Source organism: Protopterus annectens, chromosome 8.part0 (assembly GCF_019279795.1).
Source record: "Protopterus annectens isolate FY-2018-M chromosome 8.part0, PAN1.0, whole genome shotgun sequence".
In the NCBI taxonomy this organism is placed as follows: Eukaryota; Metazoa; Chordata; order Ceratodontiformes; family Protopteridae; genus Protopterus; species Protopterus annectens.
This window is the reverse complement of record NC_056741.1, coordinates 44,816,926-44,831,151: the sequence shown is the minus strand read 5'-3', so window position 1 is coordinate 44,831,151 and position 14,226 is coordinate 44,816,926. Positions and strand designations below refer to the sequence as shown.

The 14,226-nt window shown below is 43.3% G+C and overlaps 1 long non-coding RNA gene across 1 annotated transcript in view; it reads left to right on the top strand.

Annotated features, from left to right (window-relative positions):
• Nucleotides 1–1,420: 1,420 nt before the first annotated feature.
• The window catches only part of LOC122807971, a 126,366-nt gene continuing 113,560 nt past the window's right edge, over nt 1,421–14,226 (top strand). The window contains exon 1 of the long non-coding RNA XR_006365744.1: nt 1,421–1,534. This is a non-coding gene — a long non-coding RNA (uncharacterized LOC122807971). The remainder of the gene's footprint in view (nt 1,535–14,226) is intronic.

Sequence of the window (14,226 nt, the reverse complement as noted above, 5' to 3'; positions counted from 1 at the left end):
CAGAGCGAGAGCACAACCTGAAGGATCAAAAATATAGCCCAGTACCGCTCTCTCTAGTTTGTAACGACATGACTTAGAACCACCAACAAACGTTCCACCGAGAAAGCAAAACACAAAGTATTTACACTTGTTGTATATATACAAAATTACTAGAATCTCATCTGGCAAACTAAATACAAGCGTGCGTAGTACCATACATTTTCTAACAAGTAAAACCATTGGGGAGGGGCGCTAAGTGCGATTTTACATCCTTCACAAAATGCAGCCTTCTGTATAAAATCCCAACATCAATTTAAGCTAAACTGGAACAGTAAGTGCACGCCCGCGCTTGTACCAAACAACGGTAGTGCCCCGAGAACCGCTTCAAGCATATTCTTCTCAAAGACGGCCACACCAACATTAATAAACATTCCTACAAAATTTCGTGTGGAGCCTGTATAATCCGTACAGAAGTATAACTCAGCTGGTAAGTATGGACTCAAAAAACGGCTACCCTAATCAGAAAAGGTTTGGAACGAAATGCGTAATATGAGGGTGTTACCCCTTTCTCAATCAAAGGGGGCTCCAACCATTAAAAAGAAAATACTTTCAGTGGCCCCGCTGTGTTTTTCGGGCTATACCTACTAAACCCCCATTTTAAAATCATTTTAACAGAAACGCATCGTCTAATTTACAGCGTAACTTCTCTTTTAAAAAAAAATCCCAGCCCAGCAAACCAATTGCTCTCGACTTTTATGTCCAAGCAAGGCACAACTCTTATAGCGGACAAGCAAGTTTATATACATTACTTAAACCAGACTAAAACAAAACTGATTCATGGTTTCTGGGACAAGTATATATGCCTCATCCAGCATATCACTCTAAAGCATCTCCAGCTTCAGATACGAGTTTTATTTTGTGATCGTTTTTTCGCGGTATTGCTAAAATGGGGGGTTAGATTATTTCTTTATATCGCGTTACAGATTTTCGATTACAAAAAGAACTGATAAAACCTGCCCTCGAGATAAATATAAACGACGAATACGAAAAAATACATATTACACCGGTATATTTCACCTGCTTATTTTAAGGACCAAATTACTTTATTGTTTATTATAAATATGTCTTATAAAATTAGCACCTCCTACTACTCAAATACGATATTTATTTACTTTCAAATATTTAAGCCTAATCTCTACTACCACCCCTAACGGCCAAACCGCGAACAAACACCTAGTTGCTGGAATTTTCCATCACGAGCTACTCCACACACTGATCATTACCTTCCCTCCCACTTGCATACAATTGGTCAACTACCAATCCCTCACAGACATCGCTCTCCAATCAATCACATCAGGTTTACTCAACACCACCCGCCCTCCGTCTATGTAAATAAGTCCCGAAAGAGAGATGATGGGGTTTTCTTTCTATGAGAGCAGGGGTATTTTAGCGCCTTCTCTTTATTTCCATACAAGGAGCGTGAGCTGTTGTCTATCGTTGATTGGCAAGGCTCGTAAAGACAGAAGCCTAGCAACAGTCATCTAATTGGTTCCTGGTATGAAACGAGACTATCAGTTTTCTGATGGGGGAAGGGAGGAAATGCGTAGTTCTGTTGTCATGGTAATAAAGATAAAACGTGGAATGTCCATGTTGGTTGGTTGTTTGTGTCCTTCAAAACGAACCTGAGAATTTCGTTTATTAGTTAAATATGCTACCCTAAAAAAACGAGGGTTGTAACTGTGGGTGGGTGAACGCATTGCGTGTCAAGGAGATTGAATGTTCTTTGTGAGACGATATTAGAAATACGACAGCCGCACGTGGGCTTTTGTATTACCAAACGCTAGTATTACGGCTGTGTACAGTTTTATATTCAACTTGTTTACGAAGAGCCACGTCTTTTTTGCAAAGCACGTGCTATCTTCGATTTGGTGGTCAAAAGTAGCTCTCTTTGGAGAGCTACTTGGCCAAGAAAATGCGTGCCAAAACCCCTTGAGTTGTGGGCTTTGACCCTGCCGTGGGAATACATGGGTTGATATGGCATTTTTGTACGCTGTATTTGTACACAAGCATCATAATATTATTTAGTAATGGAGTGGGAGTTATTTGGCCCAAGCGTTTCTCCACTTATAGCTTTGCAACCCTAACCTAATTTATTTTTTGTGAGTATGCATAGGTAATCGGCTGTAAACGCTCCCAAACCACGTTGCTTTGGATTTTGTCGTGATTCTGGTTAACCACTAAGATAACGTGTGCCCCCTGCAAAGAAAGATGTGTATTTGTAGCTGGGGGTTGAATACCCATGAAAAAGCTAGAAAACGTACCAAATATTTTATTACTTAACATCTGGGGGAGGTACTAGTTCCTGTGTTTATTAATCTGCAATGGAAATAGGATGTCTTTTGATGGAAGTGGATTTGATTGCACCTAGAGAAAGAATTTGCTGCTTTCCACACCCTTGAAAGTATATTAATCTGTAATTTTGTATGGATCATATACTGATGGGAGTTCTTTCAGCATCCCTTAAAAAGCCTAGGACTTGCTGTCTGTCCACCATCAGACGAACACTTTTATTAGTATATAGGACAACAAATTACTGCAGTAGCCTGCCAACCTGCTACATCAAACCCAGAATACCACTGAATAAGTTTGAGTCAAGATGATGTAGAGGAATCATTGGTAGGCTTGGAGAGATACGCAGCAAATGAATCCTGCTGCCATGATGAATGGGAAAGGATCATGTTCTTGCACCTTGTTCAGGGATGCTTTCATAAAGTGTGTATGAGCTAAAGTGTAATGCACACAGTTATCAAAACCAGCAGAAAAAGATTCTGGCTGTGGCTGGTGCTTCACATGATGAATAGTCATTGGGATTACATAGTTGCCCATTCAGTGTAGTTAGACTGGTAAAGTCACAAATGGTTGATTAAATAATGTTCTGAAATTGTGGTAGTACCTGCAGGAAATGATACAAGAACACATTTGACAATCTTAACATTCAAGTGTAAATTACATTTAGGAGGGCTCTACCTAGAAATTTTATAAAGTGTGTTTGTCAAAGTGACCTCAAGTCCTCTGAATAATTATTCAGTAGAACAGTTGGTGTTGAAAATCTAAAATCTAATATGCTTGGATACAGCAAGAGCTAAACGTAAAGGTTTTGCTTAGTTTTGTGACTTTATCTGCAAAGTGGTACTGACTCAACAATGCCATCAAGATGCATCTTTTCGAAGACTCTCAATATTTCTCACAATGGAGATCTGTCGTTGTGAGAAAAACCTGGTTCAAGGCCATCTCGTCACCAGCACCAAACCAGGTTCAATTTCACCTCATATCCGGCCCCAAAATCCAGTCACGGAGGACAACAAAAAGGAAGGAGGCATTCATACAGGACACCCACACCCCAAGGTTCAAGGATGCCACACCAAACGCAGTGGACCATCCAGCAGTGCACAGACCACGATGCATCAGAGCTCTGCCAGGTGCAATTAACCATAGGCCACACTGCTCCACCAAGAACCCTCACACCCCATGGCCTTAAGAAAACATTAAAGGGGATAAATGTAAAAACACCATCATGTATACTACTTCAACAACACTATATAGACTGGGACAGCTCAACCAAGAACACCTCAACACTATAACAAAAAGAAATAACTCAAATAAACTGGAAAACCATGGACACCACTAGTCACCATCCCACACCATGGAACAATCATCAATGATCACATCAGGAGAATGGGATCAGGAAGTATACCCTCACTGAGATCCAAACCTATCAGATCATGAGGATCTGCTCTTCATCAGCCATCTCCCTCTAATTCACAAACAAAAAGAAAAAAAAAAAAAAAAAAAAAAACTCAAACTTCTAAAAACCTCAAAAAAAGTGTGTTCTCTTCCCTGCCCCTGAGCCATTACTATACTCAAACACTTACATTGAAATCACTTACATGCCAAACCTACACTACACTCCAGCTCAGGGGGCACAAATCAAAACAAACAAGAGACTCTCTGTACCAAGGCAAAGCGTCCAGTATGGTGGACAGCCATAGCAACAAAAACAAGCAACAACAAAGGAAGCTACTAAAAAGAGAGGCAAAACCTTGAAAAGGTAAAGACACTTTTGATCATTATGTAAAAAACTAGAGCTCTCATAAAATCATCATCCAAGCAAATTTTGAAAAAAAAATCGGACTCTAAAGAGAAGAATCATAAGGCCTTCTTTTTAGCTATTAGAAAAACCTGGGAGAAACCCCAGATATGCTCAGAATTAGTTTCAAAATGATGTGAAAATTACTGAACCTACACATTGCCAACATAATGGTGTCCTCCTGTGTGCTTCACAAACTCAACGAGGAATTAAATATACATCACAAACTGAACAACCTGTGAGCACAGAACCCAGGGTCAGAGTTGGCTGAGCCATGTCAGACTCAAAAGTCACAACAAGTGTGGTGTCACACAGGGCTCAGTCCTGGGTCCACTTCTTGTAGCATCTACTTTTCTGAAAGTACAAGCAAACACAGGAGGGTGTTGAAGTAGTTAGGAAAAAACTTCTATAAGCCCACCCTGATCATGAAGGGATCACATCTAGATCAAGGGAGGTCATTTTGGCTTATAAATGCCCTTGGGCAGATAGCCTAGTATGAACCTATGAACATAACAAAGCATTGTATGGTTAATACTGTCATTATTATGTCTGAAAAAATTTTGATGCTAATCCAAATGAAGTTGTACTTGTGGAACATGATTCACTGCTGCTATCTACTATGACTGTAGAATCTGTTATAATTATGTTGGTACTAAATTACTCAATAGATGGAAAAGGATTGTTAGACTTAATGATCGTGATTACATTATGTTTGTAAGCACAAAACAGCTGTATCACAGAAAATCAAAGTAATTTGTGCAAATGCAGACAAGAGTGTAACAAAAATATAAATGATTTTCTAGGCAGTGTGTTACACTCGGCAACTTTAGTGCCTGATTCAACCCATGATGTGATCATTTGCCAGGACTCCCCATTTTCAGGACCTATGGAAAATGGTAAGTATTTGACCAGTGAAGTTAGTTGAGATACAAAGCAACAGTAAAGAAAAAGGAGTGGACCTCTGATAAACCTGATATTGTCTTTCCACAGGGCTTCATTAGTTAAAAAGTCAGTGGCAAGACTGATGGGTGTGGGCTCAAATATAAGAACACACTAAGATACCTGAGGTTAGGATAGTACGAGTCAGTCTTGAATCTGACAGGGAGGAACCCACAATTAAGGGTACACTGACAGAAATAGTTTAGAGAAAGGGATGGAAGAAATTCAGAACTTTTGTGTCAGTGACTTGTGGGAGCATCTTGGGATAGTTCCCTACCTTTCACCATTTACGTGGTGTTCAGGAACAAGGCTCAGTGGCTGCTGACATCCATTGTGATACAGCTGCTTGCTTGAATTCAATTCACCTCCTGTGAAGTTACTTCTTCAAGTTAGTTCCATACGTGTTGGATTAATTTCCGTATTCTGTGAAGCCTATTTCTTAAATAAGCTCAGTAACTCCTTCCATGTCCCTACTTCTTTTTTTTTTTCCAGCCTTGCTACTTGGTGTCTTATCATCCATTCAAATTCAACTATCAAATAACCCAAACACCCTGCAAAACATTTGAATAGTACCATATTACACACCATGTCATGTTTTCTCTTAAATCTTTTGTCATCCCACTTCAACCACTCATCTTACTAATGCAAAACTTATTACTAGCTTCAGATTCTTTCTTCCAAAAGTCACCCTCCAGTACCCTCACCGCTGCTTGTAATCAGTGTCAAGATTTTAGCTCACATAATACATTATAACAATTTTTTTGACAATATCACATCCAGATATTTCTGCAACAGAATTATAACCACCCAACAATTGCAGTAAATTGTACAACAGTCTTATTAATCTGTTCCACTCTGGTGATATCCACTCAAACCCAGGCCCACAATGCAGCCAACCTCACTCCTGTCAATCTCAAATTGAAGACAAATATCTATTTAACTTGCATCAATATTTATAGCTAACAGCAATGTGGTTGCTCACAGAGCACCTTGTATCATAGCCATTACTGAAACATTGTTAAAAGATGAGTACTGCCCCTCACTGTATATTATATATACATAAACTATTTCCACCAACAATTGAAATGCTCATTTCTCATTTAAAAAAAAAAAAACTTTTCCATACAAGTGCTCATGATATCTTAGGCTACAAATACGGGTGCCAGGGTCCCCAACTGGTTTCATGCAGCTATGGCTGTGGGCAACAATACCCCATCTTCACGTGTCCTCAGTATATACCCCTTCTATATTCATCCTGAACAATATCAATGAAGTCCTTCCCTCCGGGATTCCACATAATATTATCATTGTTGGAGACTTCAGCATTAATCTATCTGGTCCTCTTTCCACATAGTTTAATAGGGATTCAAATAATTGTGCACTTAGCCACTGGGACAAATAGTCTGACTGGTAATGCTTCTAAACTTGACCTATTATTAAGAAAATATGTATGCTTAAAAGTCAGTGTTCTCAACAATTGTTGTGATCACCTACCTGTCATCATAGTCATTCAAAACCTATACCCCCCATACAAATTATCACTTTCATAATAATAAATTAATCCAGACAAACGTGCATCAGTGACCTACTACAGTCCATAGATTGGTCTCCACTTTATTCTTCCAACAATCCAGGTATGGCACTATCTTTCTTTATCAGTTAACCTCACAAAATAAAACTGATTTTGCCAGGCAGCACTGTGAATCTGACCTTATTTCATGGCACAGATTACCTCACTTACTCTTTCTGAGACATTGTTAGTGTCTCCCCTATTTTTATTTTCAGACATTCTACATAAATCTTAATTTTCCTTGCAAGTAGACTTACTAAAGAAGTTTCTCTGCATGTTATCAGAATATTTGTGATAAGTGCTTTTCTTCTTCCTTGTATTACCTTATAATTAATTTCTTACTTTCTCTATCATTTCAGAAATCCTCGCTGCTTTGCAAGGAACATGTTTTCTGCAGTGGGTATTAATGCAAATACTTTATCTCTTCCTTTGAACTCTCTCGGATGATCATTTGAGTTATATATTTCTCCAGATATTATCTTACCACTAACGGATTGGGGGTTGGCATAATGGTTAAGGTGTTTACATTATAGACAAAAGGTACAAGGTTTGATTCTTACTGTTAAAGGAAAATAGAATAAGCTTAACATAGTCTCCAAAAGCAACTAGCCTAATACTTACCTAGCTATGAATTGTCATCACAGTACATATCCTAGATTGCAGATACAAAAATGTCATTATTCTTTTAAAACCAATGATGTTATGTGATCCGATCTCGCCTACATTCTGAATGATGGGTTCTTATGCTATAGAGCGAGGCCTCTTATTGGCTGAGCTTTCTTTATCCCAGGATGCACCACCACTAATCCCCAGATCACAGAGCTTGGACGTGGTCTCAACATTGGCTGGGCTAAGTACTATATTAATAGTATCTTTTCCTGTCAGAAATTTTCTTTTTTTCAACCCAAAAGCTGTTTTAACGGCTATTATTTGTGTATGAGTGTGTTTCTTGGTGATTTATTGATTTTTACTTAAAATTTCCTGTCAGAGAAGATTCCTTTCAGTCAGAGGGCCTTCCCTGTTCTAACTACTTTATTGGTTGTGTGTGGGTCAAGTACCCATTTGAGTTAGAGGGTCTTGACCCTCCTTGCTTCTTTCTTTTTCTTACTGTGTAAAAAAGGGAAAAAGTTTCTCTTTTTCAGTATTTATATATTTTTGGCATATTTGTTGTACCTGTGTCCTAAGCTGTTTAAAGTTTACTGTTGTTTCTGTTTTACAACTATGTCTAAGGAACATAAACCATCCGGTTTTAAGAAGTGCAGTGTGGGTTTAAAATGTCCATTACGGACGACCACTCCTCGTCCTTATCTTTGGCCAAACATCTCCAAGAATCCTGCAGTGTGTGCCATGCGTTTTCCTCTCGAGTCCTCCAGGAGAGGAAAACAAATTAATCCTTAGAGGATTAATCAAGCCTTCTTTGAGGAGGCTTTATCTTCCTCTCCTTCTTCTAAGAAGAAGCGTCGGCTCCGACCAGTCAGTCGGCCAAGAAAGGCAAGCAGACTTCTCCATCGGCTCCACGGACTTGGGCCGAGGTCGGAACGGTCTGCCTCGATGCCTCCTACCTCGACCCCTCTGGTTTGGGCCGAGGTCTGGAGCATCGAGGCGGGTCATCCTCATCGGCTCCACTGATATTGGAGCTGATAAGGGTCATTGGCTCAGACACTTCCCGTCTTTATCGGAGCCGAGAAATTTGGTGAAGGCTTCGCCGATAATAGTGGAATCCTTCGGAGCCAGTCCCCAGGCCGCCGATGGAGAAATCGGTTCGGGCCCGATCGGTATCCTCGAGATCTTCCAGGATGTCTGATTCGGACATCGACAGGGTACTCCGACTCTTCCAGTCTCCGGTGTTCCAAAAGATGGTTTCGGCTCCAGCCCATTTGGCTCGGAGCCGATGGTCCACTTACAGTTCTTCCTCCTCCAACAGCCGGCACCGTTGGAGTAGTGGAACCAGTAGAGGTGTTAGGGTCAGACCCGACCCTTGCTCCGACTCCGGCTCCCGGGTCGGAGTTCAGTGTCTGGACTTCTTCCTTGGCCCTATGGGAGGCTTGGGATTGATGCCTTGGTCCCAAGTCTTCCTCTTTGTGGTCGTGGCGGGAGTACCGTCTACTGCGTGGCCACGGAGGGGACCTTCCCAGGATTCTGGTGGTCCCGCCTTCAGGGCTATAAGGAGTGCTCTAGCCAAATCTTCTTTGGCCACCTCCACAGTTTCCCGGCTCCTTCCCTACTCTTGGAGACTGGGTCGTTGGCAGTTCCCCTGTCAGCAGACAGCGGAGCCCCTGGGCCTCAGGTTACCCCGCTGGGGTTTCTCCCCTCCTGGAGGTCCTTCTGAAGCCTCTTGGATGAACCTCCCAGGCAGAAAGCGTGCAAGAGGAAGCACGTTGATTCCCCTGATGAGTCTTTGACATCTGACACGATCTCGATGATGCAGAGGGGTCCCCAAGTCATCCTCGGATGATGTCTCCTTTGCAGACATCCTTGAAGCCCTAAAACAAGAGGGCGGCTGGCAGTCCAAACCTCCCTCTGCTGATGAGTCGGTGTTCCTGAAGGCCTTGGGCTCAGCCCTCCGCCTCCTGGGTGTCTCGCTCTTGGATTTGATCTGTCAAGGGCGGGAAACACCGGACTCTCTGTGGAACGGTGCCCTCGTCCAAACAAATTTCTTTCAGCACCCCCAGATAGAGAGTTCCTCACGAAAGGTGTGGCTGTGGATGCTATGGTGGTGGCATCTGCTACACAGCAGGATGTAGCAGAGGATTCCGCCCCGTCCATCCTCCTAATAAGGAGTCTAGGAGCATGGATCGGTATGGCAGCGCACCCTTAGTTCAGCGGCCTTTACTTTGAGGTCTCTGAACTACCTAGCGACTTACAAGATTCCAGAGGGATCTGATTAAGGAGCTATCCGATACCCTCTTAGGTAACCTGCCTGAGGAGCTGGCCCAGACGATTGGATCTCAGCTGGCTCGATGTCATCCATCTCGAACTCGTCCATGAGGCTCATTTTGTATCGCCGGCCGGGGTAAGAGCGGCAGGTACAGGCATTGCACTCGGAGGCAAGCCTGGCCGCCTGTGTCATTTGCGGAGGCCTTCAAGTCTTCATTCGCCGGACGCCCCATTTGATGGGTCCACCCTGTTTGGGCCCAAGGTGAAAGACACACTTACCGCTGTGAACAGGAGGGTAAGACTCTGACCCCGTGGGGCACGATTTTCCACTCCCTTCGGCCTTATTCCAAGGCTAAAAGAGGAGGGAAGATGGAAGTCTTACTCCTCTCAGCAGGAAGTTCCCCTCCAGAGGCAGAAAAATTCATCAGGAAGACGCCGTCCCAGAGGCGGCAGAGGCCCCGCAACACTGGAGACGAGTCCTTTCATGGCTCCTCAACTTTTCATAGTCCCTGAGGGATTGCCCGGCTGTGCTGCTCAAGCACCTAAAGGCCTGGGAAAGGATCACTCAGGACCGATGGGTGCGGAGGTTACACCATCCCATTCTGTTGTCCCCCTCAGTCCAAAGAATCCCGGACCCGCCACCCAGTCAACGGGATACGCAGCCATAGAAATTTCAAAACTGCTGCAAAAGGAGCCATCAACGGTCCCCAGACCAGATCGGATTAGGGACTTACTCAAGATTCTTTTAGTGCCAAAAAGACCGGGGACTTGAGGCCCATTTTGGACCTAAGCAACCTAAACCGTTCAGTCAAGAAGTCCAAGTTCGAATGGTCACTTTACAAACCATTCTCCCGTTGTTGGAGAAAGGTGTTTGGATGTGCTCCATAGACCTCAGGGCAGCGTATTACCATATCAAAATACATCAAGCGTCCAGGAGACACTTGCGCTTCAGCCTAGGAAGCAGTCATTTTCACTTTGATGCGCTGCCCTTTGGTCTCACCACAGCCCCTAGGGTGTTCACCAAATGCTTGGCAGTAGTGACTGCTCACTTGAGGAGTCTAGGATTCCAGGTGTTTCCTAGACAACTGGCTTCTAACTGCCACCTCAAAGCATCTACTTCTACAGAGCCTGCAGGCCACAACATCACTGGGCAATTCCCTAGGAATCACCTTCAATTGGCCAAAGTCTGTGCCATCTCAAAGGATAAAATTCATAGGGGCAGAGATAGATTCAAACCAGATGCGGGTCTATCTACCTGCAGACAGAATTCAGATCATACAAAGTCAGGTTCGAGCCCTACTCCCAAGTCCAAAGCCCCAGCCAGAATGGTCTTGCAACTATTGGGATCGATGTCTGCCACAGTTCTGCTAGTTCCTTGGCAAGATTACACATGAGAATCCTCCAGTGGCTTCTCTCAACTCAATGGTCCTTTCAGGAACTCCCTCTCAATCATCTAATATGGATCACAGAATCTTGAAGACGAGACCTTCGCTGGTGGCTAGTGTCTTCCAATTTGGATCAGGGACGACCCTTTGCTCTTCCTCCTCCGGCAGCCACGTTGACCACCGCTCCCCAGACGGGTGGGGGCAGTCCCTGGGCAGGTCAGTCCAGGCAAATGGCATCCGGAAGAGACCTCTCTCCACATCAACATCCTAGAGATGAGAGCAGTACTCCTGTCCCTTCAAGCCCTTCACTGTTACCTCCCTCAGGGCGACAATGTTCACACGGACAACATGTCAGTTGTCTGGTACCTGAACAAGCAGGGAGGGACCAGATCCTATCCTCTTTGCAGAGAAGCGATGAGGGTCTGGGAATGGGCAATCTCAACCAATCGCTTCCTAGTGGCAACTCACATACGGGCAAATCCAATGACAGGTTGAGCAGGACCATTCTCTCTCCTCACGAGTGGTCTCTGAACATAACTATTACAAGACAGATTTTCAGCGAATGGGGAGTTCCTTGTTGCGACCTCTTGGCGACTCCTCTGAATCACAGTGCAAGGATTTTTCTCCCTATCCCGGCTCGGGGAAGAGCCCTATGAATGCCGTTAGTCCATCCTTGGCCCACCGGCCTGCTTTATGCCTTCCCTCCAGTTCGCTACTACCCAAGGTAATTCAGAAGGCTTCTCTCTTAGGGAGCAAGATGATCTTAATTGCTCCTTACTGGCCTCGTCAAGTCTGGTTTCCCTATCTTGAAACATGCTCTGGAAGGTCCATGGTTCCTGGACCAGATCCCAGACCTACTGACTCATCAGTCGGGACTACTACACCAGTCCCTACACACATTAAGATTGACGGCCTGGCTCCTCCTCTTCCAACCATAGTCAGGAGACATGCACTAGACCCAGAGGTAGTGAGCATATTGTCTTCAGCCCACGAAGAAACTTTATTCTAGCAAATGGAAAAGATTTGCTATATGGGCTCAACTCGGGCCTGGACCCCATTTCAACTCCGTAGCAGAAGTACTCAAGTTCCTAACCTCTCTTTTCAACCAAGGCTCTTCTGTTTCTACCATCAAAGTACAATTGGCAGCAATTTCTAACTTTCATGAATCCATAGACCCACCTTTAATGAGCAACAGGTTGTGTAAGACCTTCTTGAAAGGTGCTGCTCTATTAAGACCTCCAGTTTCTCATCCTGCACCTCCATGGGATCTGGATATAGTATTACGTGCCTTAACTTCTTCCCCTTTGAACCGGCAGCTACCTGTGATTTAAAGTTTCTATCATGGAAGACAGCTTTCCTAGTGGCAATTACTTCAGCCAGAAGGGTTTCAGAACTTCAAGCTTTGTCAGTAAAACCTCCGTACTTGGTTTTCATCCAGACAGAGTTTCCCTCAGACCGAATCCTTCTTTGTTCCTAAAGTCTGCTCTACTTTATGCTTACAACAGTCATTAGAGCTCCCAGTGTTTTCCCAAAATACTCCAATGAAGCGAATTTATTTTCCACACACTAGATGTCCATAGGCAGTTACCTTTTTATTTGGATAGGACCAAACAGTCAAGGAATACAGATCAGTTGTTTGTGTCCTTTGCAGAAAACAAATTGGGCAACGCAGTCACAAAGGTCACTATTGCCAAATGGATCAGGGACTGTATTACTCAAGCTTATATTTTTTCTAACGAGGAGCTTTCCACCTCTGTCAAGGCTCATTCTACAAGGGCTATGGCTACTTTGGTAGCATTTCATTCTAAGCTTGCTATTGGTGACATTTGTGCTGCGGCTACATGGTCTTCCCCGCATACTTTCATTTCTCATTACAAATTAGATGTGGCATCTAGAGGACGAGCTTCATTTGGTTCCACAGTGCTCAGGAGTGTTTTCCAATGAGCCACCCGGGATTTAGGTGCTAGGGACGCTGTCCCATCATTCAGAATGTAGGCGAGATCGGATCACATAACATCTTTTAGTTATGTACTTACCATAACTTCAGATGTTTGGGATCCATCTCGCCTATATTCCTAATAACCCACCCTCCTTCCCCCTTCCTTGGAGATCAGAGGATATCAGAAGGTCCGAATCCTGTTGTTTCATCTTGAAACATCTAACAATGTTATATAAACAAGCTGTGCATGTGTGCATGAATGCGGACAAACAAGATCTGGGGGATTAGTGGTGGTGCATCCTGGGATAAAGAAAGCTCAGCCAATAAGAGGCCTCGCTCTATAGCATAGCGCGTGCGAGTCGGGGCAGTATCGTCTCCGAACCCATCATTCAGAATGTAGGCGAGATGGATCCCAAACATCTGTAGTTATGGTAAGTACATAACTAAAAGTTTTCTTCCAGTAATTTTATTTTGCTATATCTAGCAAACCTCAGGAATGTCTTCTATACAGGGCCAGCCTTAGCAATTGTGGGGCACAATTTGGACCTTTTATTGTGGCCACTGTGCTGACCCCCCCCCCACCTACTTTTCAAGCCCTCCCTTACTGCTCTAACCATCCCTATCTCCTTCCAGCTATGGACTTCCTTCTCTTAAGACTAGTTTAAATTTAGTATCAGGAACATGTGCTGCTACTGCTACTACTGTGTATTTAAATAAAATGTATATTTATTAGCTTTTTTTTTTGTTATAAGACATGTTAAAGCAGAAGTAAACTACAGGATTCTTGGATTACTCTAAGATCCAACATTTCCTGTAGTTCTCCCTCTGTCTGCTTATCTCGCTCAGGCCCACTATAAGGGCCTGTTTAATGGGCTAATGAGGCCCTTTGTCTACATGGTGTTTCATCAGGTAGATCCACCCCTACCAGTAAACATGTTCCCAAACTCCTGTAGTACTGCCCAGATCTCTGAACCTGAGTAGAAGATAGCTGTGCACTTCCCCCTTGTTTCTTCCCAACACTGCTTTTTTTCACATTTTCTGTCTACCTCCTTTCCATTCTTCCCCTCATTTGTCTTGTGCCTTACTTCACAGCCCATGCCAGATAATCATACATACTGTGTAAACACTTTGTTCGTGTTATTTTCTCGATAGAGACTTTATGATGTTATGACAGTGTGTATTTTAGTGGTCAGATTCTTGTATCGTGTCTATGACTATATTAATTTATGCTACATTTTATCTTGATTTAGTACAGCTACACTTGCCTGGTTTTACATTACCACTTTTGCAGTGATATTAATGTTTGTTGTTTCTTTGTTTGCATTTCTGTAGTGCTGAGACTGAAAATGATCTAAGCGGATCAATGCTCTATTATGATTATTATAGCAAT